The sequence below is a fragment of the Diadema antillarum genome, unplaced genomic scaffold, assembly GCF_040938485.1.
Source record: "Diadema antillarum isolate AM-2024a unplaced genomic scaffold, OU_Dant_1.0 seq00000119_RagTag, whole genome shotgun sequence".
NCBI lineage: Eukaryota > Metazoa > Echinodermata > Echinoidea > Diadematoida > Diadematidae > Diadema > Diadema antillarum.
In genome coordinates, this window is record NW_027271200.1 from 1,282,946 (window position 1) to 1,303,207 (window position 20,262).

A 20,262-nucleotide genomic window follows, 5' to 3' on the forward strand; every position below is an offset into this window, starting at 1 on the left:
ATAAGTGTTTTCTTGGTATCTCGCAAAAAGTTAAAAGCCCAATTCTCATCTCCGCCAATATTGTACCATCCCTTTATTGAGGGAATGAAATTGACCAAAGAGTAAGCCATGCTATATAAAGAACTAACAGGCAAAAATCATCCACTCAGTAAATTTTGGTATGAAAGAAACATTATGGTCACTAAACACAACCACTTAAAGAAAACGTATTACAAGCAATCATTTCAGGCTATGAGTCTAAATTTCATCGAAATGTTGAACCTATTCAAAGTGTTTTATTCACATAGATTTAAATGATTTTCATAATGCAATGATGTGTATCATAATATACAACATATCCCGTAACAGATTCACTGTTACATTAATTTCCCTTTATGTCAAACCAATTAGAAAGACAAATGATGGCAAGATAACGATTGACCAGACAAAGATTACAATCACCAAAACTAGCGAAAACGGTGGTAGAAATTTACATAATATGGTTCGAAAAACAGCAAGAAAGATGGATTTTAAAAGAACAGTCCATCACAGCGAAAGATAGAGAGATTCTATCCCTACAATTGTCATTGTATATGGAAATATAATATTCAGACAAAGATATATGATAAGCTTATGAACGATTACAGTATCCCATACAGGGCCTGGGGTACATGTTGGACTACATGTACAGCCTGTGTTTATCTATCTGCCCGTATCACGATGATTATTATGACAGAGGTGGTCCTAGAGAGCAAGGAGCTTCAAGCTCCTTGCTATAAGAGAGTGTCATCGCGCCCATCTGTTTTATGTGTCAGGTTGTAAGCATTTTTTTTTTTTTTTATGGCGCCGTCGAGATCACCAAGAACAAAATTACAATGGTCAGCAGTTTTTGCACATTGTAACAGATCCTGCCTTAGCTATCGCGAACCATGAGCTTGATTACAGCTATAGGCTGAAATTAGCACCATGCCCTACCATTACCCAAACTATATGTCCGATTATACAAAGCGTGCTGCCAGCTCATAAAAGCATAATCTTCAGTTTGAAAATCAAAGGTTACTTAATAGACGTCCTTGTTAATTGATGCAAAGAGAAGTCAAGGAAAGGATACAATGACCCATATTGCCTGAGTAACACTTCTATAAATCTTCGTCATTATTTTTTCATTCAGGGCCTACATAACCCCCTCACGCCTAATGACTACGTCACCAGGTAGTGAATCCACTGTCCTTCAACAGACTCGTTATATCGTCCATAGACTTGTTCGACCCATCAGTTCATCTCGTCACCAAACCGGACCCTTTGAGAATTCGACCTCCGTGTATCGTGTGCCGTCGTTGCGACGTTCGCTGTCGTAGTCGCGGTAGGAGAACTCGTGGAAGAAAAACGCCATGCCGACGATCATGAAGCAGGCGGCCACGCCACCCGCAACCCCAGCAGATATATAGATCTTACGATCTGTTGTGGGCAAGCAGAGAGGGATGATGTTGTAGTCAGGCGCGCCGGAAGCAGTTTTGGATTGGGGGGGGGGGGGGGGGGGGCAAACATTGGAGGGGGCTCAAGATTAGACCATGCATATGTTACACAATATACACATACACACACACACACACACACACACACGCACACACATATCTATTATATATATATATATATATATATATATATATATATATGTAAAGTGGCGTACGGTGGGTCGAAACATGGGGGGAACCATAATAGTCCATGGGCCAAGAGCCGAAAAATGGGTTGTTGGTACCATCCGAGGTGGCAAAACCTTTTTGGTGTCATTTTGTTTGTCGGACATAGATACGCTTATCAAGCTATGATAGCATTTCCAAATGAGTAGCTTAGTCGTAATAATTGAATTTTTAACCAATTTGGTCTCGTTTTTATATCCCTATACTTCTGAATAGAAACTAACCGCTATACAAAGACGAGCACTGCCTTCTGTATGTCCATGGAGCTACTAACAGAGCTCCATGGTATGTCCACAGGTGTTCTCTTGTAAACGCGGTGCGCTTAGTCTTTATTCAAGGCAGCGAAGGGAATATCCAAAGGGTTATGATGTCCACAGCTGTCACGCGGTGCGCTTAGTCTTTATCTAGACCAATGTACCGTTATCATATCTAAAGTTCCTAATAAAAGGGATTATCTATACTGCTTTTATACCACCCTCTCAACAAATACATCAGTTTTAAACAAAAATCACTCTGTTCATTTCCAACATTATTAATAATAATGTATTGTAGTGTACCGGTACATTGTTTTTGCATAATCTTTCATTGTTGGATGGAAATAAAGCGACATTGGCGTGGTATTAGCGTTTTCACCGTAGCGTTTTCACCGGAAAATGATAAATAATTGAAAAATACGCTAAAATTCACGAGAAATTGCTTTTTTGTTGTTGTTGTTTTTAGATAAAAGGATATACACAGATAAAAGGATATACACATATACACTGTATATGAGCTTTGGATATTCCCTTCGCCATCTTGAATATTAGACTAAGCGCTGTGGACATCATACCCTTGGATATTCCCTTCGCTGCCTTGAATAAAGACTAAGCGCACCGCGTTTACAACAGAACACCTGTGAACATACAGAAGACAGTGCTCTTCTTTGTATAGCGGTTGGTCTCGATTCAGAAGTACAGGGATATAACAACGAGACCAAATTGGTTTAAAATTCATTTACTATGACTAAGCTACTCATTTGGAAATGCTATCATAGCTTGATAAGCATATCAGTACATGCCCGACAAACAAAATGACACCAAAAAGGTATTGCCACCTCAGATGGTACCAATATCTGGCCTGGCCCATGGACTATAAAGTAATTTTGACGGTCTGTATGCTTGTGCGTGTGTGCGTGAGCAATAATGGGACTACAATACATTACGGAATGTGATACATTCAACAACGCAGTCATTGAGGAACATTGTAAGTTTTCCTTACATGGATTATGGAATGACGGTGTGAAACGATCGACAAATTATATACTGTCAGCAACATAAGGTGAATGGCATAACAATAAAATGCGAGCGAGCGAAGAGAGCGAGCTTGAAAATTTTGATATTCTACAGTTCCAAAACTGGAGCTTTAATCGTAGCTACATATTTCGCTTTGAAATAAATGGGGGCGCATCGGGTGCAACTGCTGGCAATTATTGGCAGCAACATTAGGAGAATGACATAACGATTCAATGCGAGCGAGCGAAGCGAGCAAGCTTGAAAATTTTGACATTCTACAGTCCCAAAACTGGGGTTTGTAGCTTTATCTTTCACTTTGGAAATTAATGGGGCGGCGCATCGGGCGCAACTGCTGGCAATTACTGGCAGCAACATTAGGAGAATGGCATAACGATTCAATGCGAGCGAGCAAAGCGAGCGAGCTTGAGAATTTTGACATTTTACAGTCCCAAAACTCCCGTTTGTAGCTATATCTTTCGCTTTGGAAATTAAGGGGGGGGGGGCATCGGACGCAACTGCTGGCAATTACTGGCAGCAACATTAGGAGAGTGGCATAACGATTCAATGCGAGCGAGCGAAGCGAGCGAGCTTGAAAATTTTGACATTTTACAGTCCCAAAACTCCCGTTTGTAGCTATATCTATCTTTCGCTTTGGAAATTAAGGGGTGGGGGCATCGGGCGCAACTACTGGCAATTACTGTCAGCAACATTAGGATAATGGCATAACGATTCAATGCGAGCGAGCGAAGCGAGCGAGCTTTAAAATTTTGACATTCTAGAGTCCAACAACTGCCGTCGTAGCTATGTTTTTCGCTTTAGAAATTAAGGGGGAGGCGCACCGGGCTCAACTGCTGGATGCGAGCGAGCGAAGCGAGCGAGCTTGAAAATTTTGACATTTTACAATCCAAAAGCTGCCGTTTGTAGCCATATTTTTTCCCTTTTATTCATTTATATACATATTTATTTTATTTTCTTTGTTTATTCATTTATTTTTATTATCATTATCATTATTATTATTTTTATTTTATTTTATTTTTTTTTTTTGGGGGGGGGGGCAAAAATGCATTTTGCCCCCCCCACTTTTTGGATGGGGGGGGGGGGGGCGGCCGCCCCCCCTGCCCCCCCCCCCCCCCCCCCCCCACTTCCGGCGCCTATGGTTGTAGTTGATATAAAGCAAACAATGGGTTATTTACCAAATAAAGGTGCGTGTATGAAATATAAGGAATAAGAAAAATATATGCACGCACACATGCACGACACATATCACAACACGTATTAACATAAATACTTACACTATACTTATTATGTGAACTTTCTTGGATAGACAGATAATTTAATGGATAAGAAAAGGAACAGAGAGAGAGAGAGAGAGAGAGAGAGAAATAAAACGGCCAAAGCCAACAAGGGTGAAAAGGGTCTTGTTTTGTTGAGCTCGTATGGCTACTCAATTATGTCCACCTCTCCGTAATCTCAAAAATATTTGATTTTCTGCATGGTTTTGCTTTTTTTTTTCGTGAAATATTGATTTCAAGATGCACTTCTGATAGCAAAATGGGTTTGTCGATTTGTGTTAAGCGCCCTATCGTTTGCGCAGAAATTTAGTATTACCAGTCGAAGATCCGATTTCATGAGACTTATAGGAAAAAGTTACGAAAATACTAAGTGACATTTTATAGGCATAACGTAGTTAGCAACAATCAGTTCCAATTATTATGATACAAATGTATTTACCCATTAGAAAACTCTCCTTACGCTGACAAAGAATTTGAAAGTAGAAACAGACCCTGTAAGCTTTTGTGTCCACCATAGGATATAATCATGACTTTAAGCTACACAGGAGAATTGGGCGTATTGCGTTCGGAAGCAAAGGGGATTAAACTCCGTCAAACAAGACTAGTTTCCATTGGGACTTATTATGCAAATTCCCCCCCCCCCCCCCGAATACTTTCACGGCTCGTCCAATCACTCCCTCAGTTCATGAACAATTCAATTCAATTCAATTCAATGTTTTATTTCATTTTTCGACAAGAACATATAAGCCCTTTTTACACTTGTGTTTCTTAACCCCGGACTTTCTCTGACCCAGGACTATCGTTAGTCCCGTACCAATTTTTTTCAGCTTTTTACACTAGCCAATTAGTCTCGTACTATCTCTTGTCCGGGGCTAAGGAGAAAGCTGACCTTTTTACACTCGTATTTCTTAGCCCCGGACTTTCCAAACCACATGAATATTCACGATTACGCTGTGCACTGTACACGTACACGCACGCACCGGCAGCACTTGATTACGTTTCTGATTGGTCAGTGGGGGTCGGACTTCGTCTCCGTCTCTTAGCCCCGGATTATTTTTTCGTTCTGTTTACACTCACTTGCTTGGCACCGCAATTGCGGTGCTATCCCTGCTATTTTGCAGGGCCAGATAGTACCGGACTATCGGTGGGGCTAGCCCACTTTGGCAAAAACGAGTGTAAACAGAAAGTGGGCTAAGGATAGTCCAGTACCAACGGTGGGGCTAAGGCCCTCCCCCCCCCCCCCCTTAGCCCCACCGTTGGTACGGGACTAAGCAAAAATTTATAAGTGTAAAAAGCCCTATAGACATCACTGGGTAACAGAAAATAAGGTGCATAAAACTATGTAGGATGAAAAGAATGTACAATGATTGTAGCATTGTATAGAGGCTTGAGCATTTCCCTTCCGCTTAAAGGGATGGTATAGTTTTGACTTCAGTTTTCCAAAATTTTTGTGAGATAATGAGAAACCTCTTATGAAATATTAACGAGCATACATTTCTAAGAGGAATTCAGAGTTTATTTTATGAAAATTGGTTTTGATACGGCTGAGATATCCGATAACAAAGAGGTCCCAATAAAACGTGGGACCCACTTTTTATTAGGATCACTTTGCTTTGCTTGGGTTTTCGGTATCCCAGCCATTTCAAAACCGATTTTCATCAAATAGTCTTTGAATACCTCTTGGAATTAGAAAATTTCAAGTTTCAAGTTTCTTTATTTCACCAAAGCAAGGAACATATTAAAAAACAATACATACACCAATATTCGGATACGATTACAAACATATCAATAATACAGTGAAAAGGAAAAAATACTACAGAAATAGATTGACAATTACACATACGTAGGTTTAACTGATATGCTATGGTAGGTAGCAGCCAGAAAGGAAATGTCCCCTAATTCTAGCTGACCTGAAATCATTTGTTCAATTTCAATTATCTATAGTGTGTTCAAATTGAAGTAAAACGCAAGAACAGGACAAGACAACACAACACAAAACAAAACACATAATGACAATAACAAAATACGGGATGTCTTGAATCATAAGAATAAAAGATTATACTCTTGACCTCAATGAGTTTGGCTATAATTATAAAATTGCGTACTCCGTATTTCACAAGTGGTTTCTCATTATCTCGCAAAAAATTCAAATCTGAATCCACGACCTGATACACGATTTGCATATTTTTCACATAATCATTAATTTACGAGTTTTGTCATTCTGACATCTTAGGTTACACGATGTCATACAATTTCATTCCGTTCTCTACCCTTTATCCTTAAAGAGTTTGCACGGACACGACGGACAAGCTATAATCTACAACTGTTTAAATACTGAAGATAGATTTTTTTTTTTTATGGGGATGTTTGGATAATTTTTTTTTTGTTTCAAACAATATTTTATTTCGATTTCATCATCCATCATTGATTACAATTCAATATTTAATTGTGTTGCTTGCAGCGTGACATTTCAAACGTATATCAAAATATTACAAAATAATTCTTAGGACTGTCATTGTGTAAATTTTCGATTGCTCTACTACTAGTATACAATACACAGTAACTGCTTCACAAATATAATCATCCCCGCAATAATTATAAAATCAATTGTTAATGCCTAATGGGTCAGCAAAACCGTATGTACAATACACATTACAAAATATACCCATTGACTGCGTCCGTATATTCGTCACAGCAGTGATTATACATGAGATAATGAAATCAATATTGTTATAAGGGGTCAAACACAAGGTCTGCATACCTATGCATCAGGTGTCAACAAAAAGCCTACATACCTATGTACACACAATCCAATATACAAACATTTTACAAATCTTCATGATCAATGTCTGTACATAATTCATACCTATAAACATTACCCCTTCATCGCTCACCCGTATAACCTCAACAACACACCCCCCTCTAAATAGGCATACTCCAGGTATACCTCACTCCAGCACAGATACACACACATATTTGCGCGCGCACACACACACACACACACACACGCCCACAAACATCGAAACTGTTCACCAAACACTCAACAACAAAAAGCACAAAAAAGGTATCAAATAGTAGTGCAGTAAGTATCCCGTGTCATTAATTGATTCCATTTCCTGCTGTGCAGGGCCAGCGTACCTCGTTTCATTGCTAATTTCCTTTCTTCTTCTCTACTTTCTAACATTCTTTCTCTAATTTCTCTTATCAAAGGGGGCCTGCTCTTTTCCTTCGAAAATACAAATATCATCCATTTTATCAATAATATCAAATGGTTTATGAGTTGTCCTTTTCCAATATCCTGCGTTTTAATACCAACATGAACAGATTGCCAATCTAACTTTTGCATCTGGGGTAAAACAAAAACTTCACTACACAATTTCCAAATCTGATTGACTTTCCTACAATGAAAAAACAAATGTTCATAAGTCTCAACCTCAGAATAACAAAATGTACATTGATTATCTCCTACAAAACCAAAAGAAAATAACTTAGCTTTTGTATATATTAAACCATACAACATTTTATATTGAAATTCACGCAGTTTACAATCAAGAGTAGACTTCCGAGGCCTCAAAAAAATCAATCTAATATCTATTTCCTCAAAATTATATAAACCAACTAAATTATTATATGCTGATGATGTTTCAATTCCATCCCTCATCAATGCTTTATATATACGTTTTGATGTTATATCCTGTATATGATATATTTTATTCTGCAAATATAATTCAATTTTCAGTTGAGTATCCTCCATATTCATTTCTCGCTTTAATGTACCCTTCCATGATGACGGTAAAGCTAAAAATATTTCAAACATTTTTCCAATCATTTCTTCACTAAATCCTAATCTTAAAAACTCCCTTCTCCCTTTAAAGTCCCCATTTACATCTACCAAATGATGAACTTTATATACATTCCTAAGAAATAACTCTTTATCAAATATTGTATGTCCATCAATCAAAATGAATTTATTATTAAAAATTACCTCATTCCTTTTTGAATCCTCTATTATTGGCCATTGGTATCGATTGCATTCCTCTTTCTCTCTTTCACTATTAGTCTATGTTTTCATCTGTGTTCCGTGTCTCTCTATGGATATCCATGTAATAATTAACTTTTTTTGATTATCATCTCTCTCTCTCTCTCTCTCTCTCATTTGCTCAGACATTATTTACAAAAGCAGTATATTCTGTAAATAAAACATAAATTTTCATGGCATGAAACTTTTCCGAATTTTGCGGGGAGGCAGGTTTCGCGAAAGTAAAATCTACACAATGCATTGAATAGTGGCAATTCCCGAAAAATATTTTTCTAGTTTTTACAGCTACACGGTGACATAGCGCACTAACCGTTGGCTGCTGCATGAACACTGGAAACCAGGGCAACCAAAACGACGACAAGAACTTCGGAAGTTTTCATCCTTGAAGATACAAACAGATCATGTGACAATACATTGTAAGAGCCCTAGATGTTACATCTCTCAATCTGATGATCCTATGCAGGCATCAGTCAAGTTGTCGTTCAAGGCAATAAATCATGGACCTACACAATGGTTCAGCTATTCTATAGACGTGCTTCTAAATAACTTTGTAAATGAGTCACATGAACTGCAGTGTGGAGGAAAAGATGGGTATGTATATATAATAAATGAGAGTGAGCCTGAATGCAATCTTATGATACAATTACATTTCGTTTCATTTCATTTCATTTCATTTCACTTCATTTATTCATTTCCATATCAAATTAATACAAAATTATTGTAAAGTAGCATTAAAAGATTTGTACAAGAGGGTGAAATGTCATGAAGCAAATACAAATACAAATAATAGCATAACAAAAGTATAATACATTATACAGCTGCATCTACAAGCACATATGGATGCGAGCAATTTACATAATTTTGATCTTCATGAAATCACTATGAGCTGAAATAGACATGGACAGTGTGCAAAAGTTGGAGGCTTTATAACTTTTATTACAAGTGTACTACATTAACAAAACGATACCAATATACTAGATGGGGGGTCTCCGAATATTGCACGTCAAAGAATACTGTCAGCATTACGGAATAAGCAGCAAAAGTGTTAAGGCAGGAGTCGAGCTTCGGTCTCCACGAATGGTGCAATCTGGTTTGACGCCCCTTAACACTGCTTGCAATATTTCTTCCTCCTTAACTATTTGAAACTCACCTTTATATCTGCAGTCGTGATGTAATAGCACAAGAAGAAATGGTATACAGCGTTGACGACAGAAAACCGAAGAGAGAGAGAGAAAGGGCTCGATGTATAGTATAACGAAAGAATAAGTCTGATCCCGGAAGTATCCGAAATCAAAATGTTCGAAGCATTCTCTCACCAAACGTTCGTCATAAATGCTCACGTGACCGCTCTGGCAAACAGCAAATATACCTTAATAACCACTTCAGGGTGTCCAAGAAATAACATATTTCGAACAATGTCGACACACAGGTGTCTCTCACACGCACATGGTTGACAGAAACAGTCACATAATCATGCGATTTTTTTGTTCTTTGTTTGTTTTGTTTAATACATCATAATCACACCATTGGCACAGGGAAACATGCCCAATTATTTCTGCGTACCTATATAGTTCAGGGCTGTGTTTTCTTAAAACTCTGTTGTTCATTAACCCTCTGTGTGCTTTGAGTGCCAATTGGCAGAGAAAACCCCATAGCGTTGTAAACACTGTCCAGGGTCTCTGGCGTAGAAAGGATTAACAACGAAGAACAATACTAGTATTTTTTTTTTTTTGGTACCTCGGTCAAATGCACATGTTCATGAAGGTGACAGTGCAAGAGTGCAGTGTGTTATTAGATAGTATTATGTTGCATACTATACAGGTAGAGGATGGAGCAGGTATACAGAAGATGATAGACAAACTCACACACGCTCAGACACAAATAGCTAAACTATAGAAAAGGAGGCAGAGAGAGATACATAGACATGTCTATTTCTCTCTATCTTTGCCTGCAGGCAGAGAAGCAGAGAGGGAATGATCATCGGGAAACTGTTTAGTGTTCGTTAGAATTAATATATACATATATTACTTTCCAAAGAGGAGGCGAACATGATGAAACGGAAACCACATTAGTTTCATCGTGACGGAATTGAATTGAATTGAATTGAATTGAATTGAATTGAATTGAATTGAAAAGGTGTTTTATTCATCAATATCTATAGCAGCCCGGAGGCTGAATTACAGACATTGTTAACAAAGGGCCATGAATACATTAAAAATACTCACAAGATACAGGGTAGCAATGAGAAAAAAAGTGCATAGAACAGCAAAAGGTAAATCTTATTCATTTTAATCATTGCACAATGAACCTATAATACAAAACAAAAACAAATATTACAAATACAATATCTCATATCACTATTCTCAATAATTATTAAAAAATGAATTGAGTTTATGTTAATCGTGTATGCCGGTCATTTATACTTATTAATACAGATGCTGTTATAACAGCTCAAATCAACACATTTTACACAGCAAAAATAATCAGTTTGGTTCAAAAAATATTTTCTCACAATCTTCTCTTCCTAAACATAAACTCTCATATCAAAATACATTCAATCTACACACAGCACATTACATCAAATCAATCAATCAATAAATAAATACTATATTCGAATTACTATGATGTATGTTTATACGAAAATAGCGTCTGATATTTGCACATCTCTCTTTCTCTCTCAGTTCTCTTCTATAATTCTCATTCCACTAATACACACACTCTCTCGTATGGTTATTCACACACACTCTCTCGTATGGTTATTCACACACACTCTCTCGAATGGTTATTCACATGACAAACTGTGAAGGCAGCCACCGCACGTAAACCTCGATTATTGAGCGAGAATGTACTTGCTGGAACAGTATATATACCTCCAAATGTTCAAGAGTATACTCACAGGCCAATCATTGCGAGGAAGGAAAATAGGTGTCCCATAGAAGCTGTATTTTCATACAAATTTGTTCTTTTTACTTGTTATCACACTGATGACAATTAAGCCATGATTGTATGAATATCATTGTGTGGCCTGCTCAAACATATATCACTTTTATTGCTTTGTAAATCCCTTCTGGTGAATGTAAGTCTATCCAGTGTTGAGTCATGAAAGAGAAAATCATAGATATCAGTGATGGTTTCAAAGTCTATTCCTATATGTTATCAAACATCAAAACTTTTTTTTATTGTGCACATAATGCAGTATGACGATAACCAAACAGTAACGACTTTAACCTCTTGGGTCCTGGCAATATTAGTTATATACATGTACTTCTTGTGATGATGATGATGATGATGATGATGATGACGACGACGACGACGACGATGATAATAATGATGATGGTGATAATGGCTTCTCGTATAGCTCCGGTATCCGCCCATGGAAAGCGCTAATGACGCCTTATCTACAGTGTCTCAACTCCAACTGTTCAGTCAATATCATGATGTTGGGATATTCAATTTACAATATCCCGAGTCAAAGATTGAATATCGTTGTTGAGAAGGCGTATATGGGAAGAGGCATGTCTTCAGGTAAGTCATGAAGTGTAATAAAGACTCTGCATTCTTGCTCCATTGAGGGAGGGTATTCCAAAGCTTGGTGTCAGAGATCTAGAATTATTTTTATTTTTTTTTAAGTTCATTTTACACTTGACTGCACTTCATGTCATTACGTATTACACTCCAGGACTTTTTTTTTTTTTTTTTTTTGGGGGGGGGGTCTTTGAGTGCAACAGGTTAAAAGAAAAACAGAAGAAGAAATCTTATGCAAATTTTAGTAGGCCCTATGGTACTTTCAACAAAGTAAGCGTCTTCCTTGCCTTGCCTTGTTTTTTTTTAAATAAAGAATACTAGGCCATTAAATTGAAGTAGGCCCTATCATTCTTATATTCTGTACATGTATAGTACTTAAATGTTATATGTTTGTGTATACGTGTTCATGAGTACGTATGCAAAAGAGTTGACAACAACGTTTGTTCATTGAACAACGCCTAAGTGGAGGACGAATGGAGTGGTGGTTATCGTTGAGCTATGTTTGCCATGCAAGACTGTAAAGGCTCCTCCCCCCCCCCCCCCCCCCCCCAGCAGTATCCACTTGAACAAATGACAAGCAAGTGAAAAATTTCTTTAAGTTGCAAAGGTAACAAAAGAGTGTTTTTTATTTAGATTTCACATTAAAAAATATCTAAAATCCACAAAAAAACCTTGATAAGTTAAACATATAGCCCCCCCCCTTCCTGCTTCGTAGCTACGGTTGAGTCTTGACTTTGCCTTAAAGTGAATGGTTAAGAGAGATATCTTGAGAGCTACTATGATCCAAATTCATTATTCCTTCAGTGAATATTGAGAGAATACACATGGCATTTCGTTATTTCTGTCACCACTTGTGATGATAATTGACTCTGTTGATAAACTGGGATGGAACAATAACAGACTAAGATTCCCCTCTTACCCAGTTTTACACTCAAATTTTTAAAACTTCTTCGCAATTTGCCAACAGGGGCCAAAACGCGCCAACTGTTTGTAATGTTCGAAAGCTCTATTTGTCTTCCAGATGGTCATGGTGATACTAATAGTAGATACCCGGATATCTGGTGTTCGAAGAAATCTTATAGTGCAAGACCGCGGAGGACGGATAGAATAATGGTTTTCCTGTAAAATAACTTCTTGACACTGTGACTTATGTTTCTTGAAGAACTGCTGGTCCTCCTGGTTTCCATTATTTCGACAATTGCGAAGGAGTGCAATAACAACAAAGGATGATGATAATATCACAGTCTTATTAATTCAGGATATCGTCTTCATAGCGAGTACTCTTCTCTCATTGAAAGATTTAACTGTCATTAACATTTTTTGTTACTCAGTTATCTGCAGATATCCATTATTTCACCAGAGTCGAGAGGAACGTGTCGTCGGACCGTCGGTGAATCCACTGAGAGGTTGTATGCTCAAGGATTCGAACTCGGGGTCTACCGCACTCAAGTCTATAGAGTCTGAACCACTCTACGGCTGTTCTTATCAAAATGACTAGAGCGCAAAATTTAATGGACACAGAACTGCGTTCACACAGACCGCCCTTGGGGTGTAAATGACGAAATTCTGTACGTGTCAGATGCTTTCGAGTAACCATAACATTTTATAAACTTAGCTGACTGAAAGTCTGTTTATTGTATTTTAAGTATTGTGTTGGCTGGTATTAGAAGGTAACATGAACATTTTGGAGGACTCATATAATAGCCCAAGATGCCCCGAGCACAGTGAGTAAATATGATCAGGTCCATACATGGCGTCTGTAGTCTGCATAACAACTGTGTTTGCACAGTGGATTTCAATACACGGCAAAGAAACATGCGAGTCCGCACTGCACCATAAGTGGTGTTACGGCCAAATTCCGTTGTGGCGTCCATACACGAATCGGATTTCCCTGGCTTAGATAGGAGACCAGTCCTCACCTGTAGAAAATGACCGAAATGACTACCAGGCGAGAGTACGCTTTCTCTCGTAATGATTAACGGATTATGAAGATGCGGTCCTCCTTGACTCCTTTATATTGCGGAATTCCATGTTTAAATTCAGCTTTTTGTGTCGCTCGAAGAAAGCAGATACTGAACTAGTTGTATTCCTCGCGGTTTGATAACAATCCAGACGATCTGACTATCATCATCTGCGGCGTCTTCCTCAAATGGTAAGCACATCAAGATTCAAGGAAATTCAGCTAAAATTCTCATCGTGTCGCATCATTCTCATCGCGTACTGCATGTTTGTTATTCTGTCCATTTTCGTTCGTTCACCTGCCCATCTTATGGTCTTCCTTTTCTTATTCTATTCTGTCTGACCTATTATTATTAAATTCGTCTTGAGCGTTTCCTTCATGTTCGTATCACGTTTGCTTTCACAGGAACGTAGTTGCACACAGTTTATCAGTCTATTTAATCATTTTGTTTCAATGAGTTATTTGAATTCGGTGGAGACTAGTGAGTTTTTTTGCGAGACCAACAGCTAAGGGATGAAATAGAGAAATAAACAATGCATATGAATATATGTCACCATCACTACTTAGATAAAACATTCGTAATAGTCGAATCAGGTTGCATATTATACACAATGACAAATTGTGATTATTATTTTTGATACAAAGTCTTTTCATAATGATGAAATCCGCTAAATCGAATATAATTCTGTCGAACACACCATCAAAATAGGTGCGTCTGTCCTGTGGCTTGCTGAGTCGTGCAAGAAAATAATATCATATCCGAGAAATATATTTTTGAAATGAATGCAGTATGAACAAACTAATTGAACAGCTTACACTCACCTTAATTACTTAATTAATTTTGGAGAAAAGCTATAGATTTATCAAATTGATGCAATCTAGCACGTAAACTGCCTTTAAATGATATTAGAATGGGGGTATTATACTGTAAATCATTCAACAGTCCATCCTTAATGTTGTCCTGCTGGTTCCTCAAAATATATTTTCAAAATGGTCGTCCTGTTTATCAATTGTCATTGCACAGTTATCCTGAGGGTGATTGCCTCTTGAGATGCCAATGTATAGCCATTTTGTGAGAAAGAAATAAATGCTGCAGATAGTTTTTATTAGCTACTTTCTATAAGTTTAGATGTGACAATAAACATAATTTACGTATTGAAAAGAACATAATGATAATCGACAGCTCAAATCTGATAACAGATGATATTTCTCTTTCGCAAATATTATATTAATCATTGTTCCTACAGGGACCAAAGCAGAACATTAAATTCTTCAAGAGTAATGTAAGGTATCAATACAGAGAGTAAAATGTTCGATACGGAAATTGTCCACATGAGAACAAGTGAGCGAAGGAGCCACTTCTTGCTCACACGATTATCATGCAAGCTATTATTTACCAATGGTGGTCGTGTTTGAGCAGACGAACATGTATTTGTGAACCAACATGATCCACACTACCTGTCTAAAAACGTTACGTAATATGGCTAACAGTGGCCAAGGGTAAAGACAAACTCAACTTAATGGTCAATACAATGCTTCAACAATTATACTCTGTCTGTCGAAACTGTCGTTAGATGATCGTGAAGACGGGAGCGTACTAATCATTTCGACCCTTGTCGTCTGTGCCTGCAGAGGCGGAGTCCGTATCCATGGTTACATACTCTTCACCGTAAACGACTGCACGAATGGGAGAAGTCAATCGATATTATCATCTCATGCCCCCCGTTGCCAATGCATTGAACACAGGCTAATATTTCTGAAATGCGAAACCGTGTTCCGGCAGGTGCGAACAGATTCACAAACCGTCATAGACAAATTTGGTGGGAGGGGGGGGGGGGGGGGTCAATCTATAGAGGATATAAGTGAAAAGCGATCTTTGGTCAGCATTCTGTTTTCACATCTCATTATTTATGCTCATGCATGTTGTGAATCAATAATTTTGGTGAGTATACGTATATTTATTCCACTTGACTCACGATTTCTATGCGAAAAAAGGCCTCTACTTGAAATCACACGAGCATTTCATTATCCGCAGAGTATGAAGAAATGTTACAACTGTGATAACATGGCATTTCATTTTAGTTGAATTGATTCTGTTCTTGATTGTCTCTTCTGGCAGATAAACTTCATGAAGGATCAAAGGATGAACGCTTCTGCGAGGAATGCCACGTAAAGCACATAAACATCTGTCTTGGTGGAGTAGCAAGTTACAGAATTTGTCACCCAAGTATCAGTCAGACTTTCGTCGAGCTGACATGCAGACCAACGTCATGTTGAGACCAAGGGGGCTGCAAATGACCCCATTCAAGACTCCAGAGGAACATATTGGGACCCTGTCGGAGGTAATGACCACCAAGGTCAAACTTAAAGAAGCGACCGGTTGGAAGGCATTTGGCCCTGACAGAGCGGCGTATTCTACCAATTTGACGTGGTCACGGAGCAGGCATCAGGGCGAGAGGTTACTGCGTCCGCTGGAGAAGAGAAAAACGAAGGAAAGAAAATGGAGAGCGTTTTGGGGAAGAAAACGTGTTGATCAGGTTTTCTACTGGGGTCATGAGAGGTTTCCGCCACCACCTTCGCAGCAGAACGCCATGCCTCCGTCGAAACCAATCGTCAGCTCGATGCGCGATCCTCCAGGAGCGCATCCCAGGAGGCCAACGTCCTCTCGTCGGACACGCCCATCTCAGCACGGCGGATACAGCCCAACTCAGATCTACTCCAAGTACAAACTCATCCACTCGGAGAAGATGACTATTAAAAGTCCGCATGTTGATATCAATGGCCCCGTGCAGCTAGAACACGTTAACCAGAAACGCCACCGCCTACAACCACTTCGATTGGGCTATACCCCGGACTTCATGCAGAGTGAAACTTTAGGCCAGCCAACCGGCATAAACTCACGGCCAGCACCAGTTGTTTCCGGTGAACACTGGTGGTCAAGCGGACTTGAAAAGGAGCCATATCATTCGTCTCAAGAGTATGACGTTGAAAAGCGCGCTGGGCAGATGTGGAGTCCTTTCTACAAGTCTCATGCCTCAATACCCGCTCAGTGGGTGAATTGGGCACCAGACGACGACCCTGACTTGAAGGAGATTCCCGCCCCACCTCCGAATTCCGTGACGCCTTCTGCATTCGAGATCAGCCAACATCCACCGAACACTCCACTCCCCTCTGAGCACTCAGGGACGTAAATGTCCCTTTTTCCGTGTGTGTGTTTGTGTGTGTGAGAGTTTGTGTGTGTGGATGTTGGTTTGCCTAATTTTACGTTGCCACAAAAAAAAATTATTTCAATTTTTATTTGGTTCTTTGGCTTTGGAATCTCTATGTGCAATCATAAAATTTATGAGAGTAAAACCTGGCAGAATGTCCTGTGTATAACTTTAATCTATAATCTAGGTCTAAATCTGTATGGTGATATCCAAGATATGTAAAATGTGTTTCTGAATTTATATTTTGTCAACCTCGTTGTGTGTACATGTACAGTAGGACTGATAAAAAGCATTTGCAAAGAATATAAGACATGATATTACCTTGTTAAAAGATCATCGATGATTACTCCGATAAATTTTCTAGAATTAACAACTTGAATTCTGAAATCAGCAATCTTGGCATTAAATCATCAGTACATATCACTTTACTTCTTGGTTCTGACATGTAAGCATGACGTTTTATCTGCATCGAATTTATATATCTATTGACTGAGACCCACTGATTAACATTCTCGATCTCACAACATAAGATTGCGCAAGTATTCTGTATATCTTTACATAGAATTTATAAAAAAGTAAAATGGTGTCATCTGCATGTAAACTCAACTCCAAGTCTTTACCAGCGTGCTGTAAGTTATTCATGTAAAGAATAAATAGTAATACCTTAGGCAGACCTCTGAGATACACGCATGATTCTACAATGAAACGGGGGAGGAAGGGGGAGGGAAGAAAACCCATTATCATTTTAATGTTACATATTGCACGTTATTTGGAAGACAACTCTTAGAATAACTAAAAGTTCTTTCTCTTATTCCATACAACTGCAATATATACTCAACAATTTGAATGGTTAATACAATCAAAACCTTTCAGCAAATCAAAAGATATTTCTACCAGCAGTTGCTTATTCTCAATAGTAGTTGTAATACAACTTGTATTATCAATACGATCTATTAATGCCATTTAAGTGGAGCGTTTTTTATCAAAATACATATTGTTTCATTGAGGGATATGTTTGCTATTTTGGGAAAAATAATACATAAGACGTGTGTGAGCATGTTTTTCAAATATTTTAGAAAACACAAATAAATAGAAATTGGTCTATAATTTCATAAAATACTTCTCTTCCCTTTTTATATACATATTGGTATATCTTAAGCTACTTTTAAATCATCTGAAAATATACCCTTTTCCATAGAAAATATATTATATGACACAAAGGTGTTACAAAATGAATTTATGGACTTCTTTACAACCAAAGGAGTAATGCCATCAAATCAAAGAAATATCATTACTTTTCGTCTATATGAAGTGGTTTCAAAGAAAATAAACCGCGCGATTTGCTATGTGGCAAAAAAACTGGTTAAACTTGGTGTTTTATGAGTTTTGAGTAAATTGTACGCAAGTTTGGCTCCTAAGATAATTTAGAAATATTGAATGTAAAAAATTTTGGTGTCAGATGTATGAACTTTGCCATTGTGCTTAATTTCTAGGTTTTGCACATCTGTCCTTGTTCTATTCGATACATAGTTATCAGTTGGCATGAAAACTTTCATAATCATTACGCACATACTCATTACTATAACAATGTAATCCCATTTACGAAAACATAATGTATCATAGTTTAACATAATGTTATGCTAAACATGATCTGATCTCCTATACTGAGTTTGACTTTTTTACATATTTTCTGTAAATCATATTTTCCTTCCTACAAAGATTCTTTACGCCGTCAGTAAAGCACAGATTCATGTTGATTATACACATAGACAAATCTTATAGATCATTTTGACAAAAAGAAAAAGGTGGCCGAAATTTATTATTTTTGAATTGAGAATAAACTGTTGGTGTACAACTTGAAAAAGTCTCCGGAGAGAACATGTATTTAGGCGGCAATGTATAATACGTAAATAAAAAGTGTTGTTTTCAATGGATTTGCAGAGAAACCACATCTTCTTGCAATGTATCATTTCAAGAATCATTAATGTCACGCATAGTTCACGAAATTCAAGTATTTTGTGGAAATACCCCTCTCCTACCAATGATGGCGCCCATCTTCCTCGACACAGTCGCGGTAGAGGGCTCACACCTGTAGATATAATGTCCGTGACAGCATCACAAAATCGTACCAAAGATACTTAAATATATGAAGAAAAAATTTATTAAAATCAGAAAAGGCAGTTTGGCAGAATCTGAATAGCTGCAGACATAGTATGAATTCCTCTACAAATTGCATTTGGGTTAGAAGATGAAAGCTTTTCTCATGGAATTTGAAGGGACTATATTTGATTGGGTGCATGTACAGAAATATGTGATTTTTTTAGTAAAAAAGAACTCGTAGTCTGGCTTTGCGAACCCTTGGACAGAGTTTGAGCTGAAGAACCCCCCTTACAGCGAAATTTGACGGATTGAAAGGGTATACCTCACTTTTTCAGGTTACCGAAGATGAAAAACCTCATTTCTCACAGCTGTTTTATTTATTTATTTATTTATTTGATTTTAACATATGTCTCTGTGGGGAAAATATTTACCTGTGTGAGCCCTAGAGACCATGCAGTCTATTATTTTGTGAGTGAATAATAAAGTGGATCAAACCCTCCCTGATGGTCGGTCGATCTTTGGTGAGGGCGCTGTATATTTGATCCACAGTTTTTCTTAACGGTTAGCGTCTGGGCTGCATTTCATAAAAAAGTTGAAATGAAAGCAGCTCTTGCTGGAATGGCAATTGTCATGGTAATGACAAGAATCCAGCTTCCTAATTGGCTGTTGCTTTTGCTGTTGCTTTCCAGCATGAGTCGCTATCCCACCATCTAATTATGAAATGGGGCCCTGGTGATTGCGCCGACCGCTGCACCCTGTAGACGCTTTTATCGTCACACCACCGCGGTCAGACCGGTGCACCGGTCTATCACAATAATAACCATAATCATCACGACTTCGTGGTGTCATGGAAAATCATATTCATGTCTCATTAAATACTGAATTAAACTATGTGAACTTAGTCACAATATGTGTTATTTGAAGTTCTTTATCATCATCTCCTAATTTTCACATTATTCTCATGGTTTGTAATTATTATTCAGATATTTTGTAACATTATTTCATAGCTCAATATTTTGTCTTTGTTACCTCCTGGTCACATTATACGACGTATATGAAGCACCTTTGTTGATAAATAATTTTAGAATATTATTCTACAGGGGTATAAAAAAGAAAGAAAACAGAAAAAGAAAATGATTACTTCAAATCTCCGCCCTCTCCCCCCCCCCAAAAAAAAAAAAAAAACA

General features: G+C 37.9%; 1 long non-coding RNA gene across 1 annotated transcript; it reads right to left on the reverse strand.

Annotated features, from left to right (window-relative positions):
- Positions 1-9,569, reverse strand: LOC139727092 (uncharacterized). The gene is made up of 3 exons (XR_011710731.1): positions 9,432-9,569; positions 8,592-8,662; positions 1-1,437 (listed from the first exon to the last, which is right to left on the reverse strand). It is a non-coding gene; the product is annotated as an uncharacterized lncRNA (long non-coding RNA).
- Positions 9,570-20,262: the final 10,693 nt, after the last annotated feature.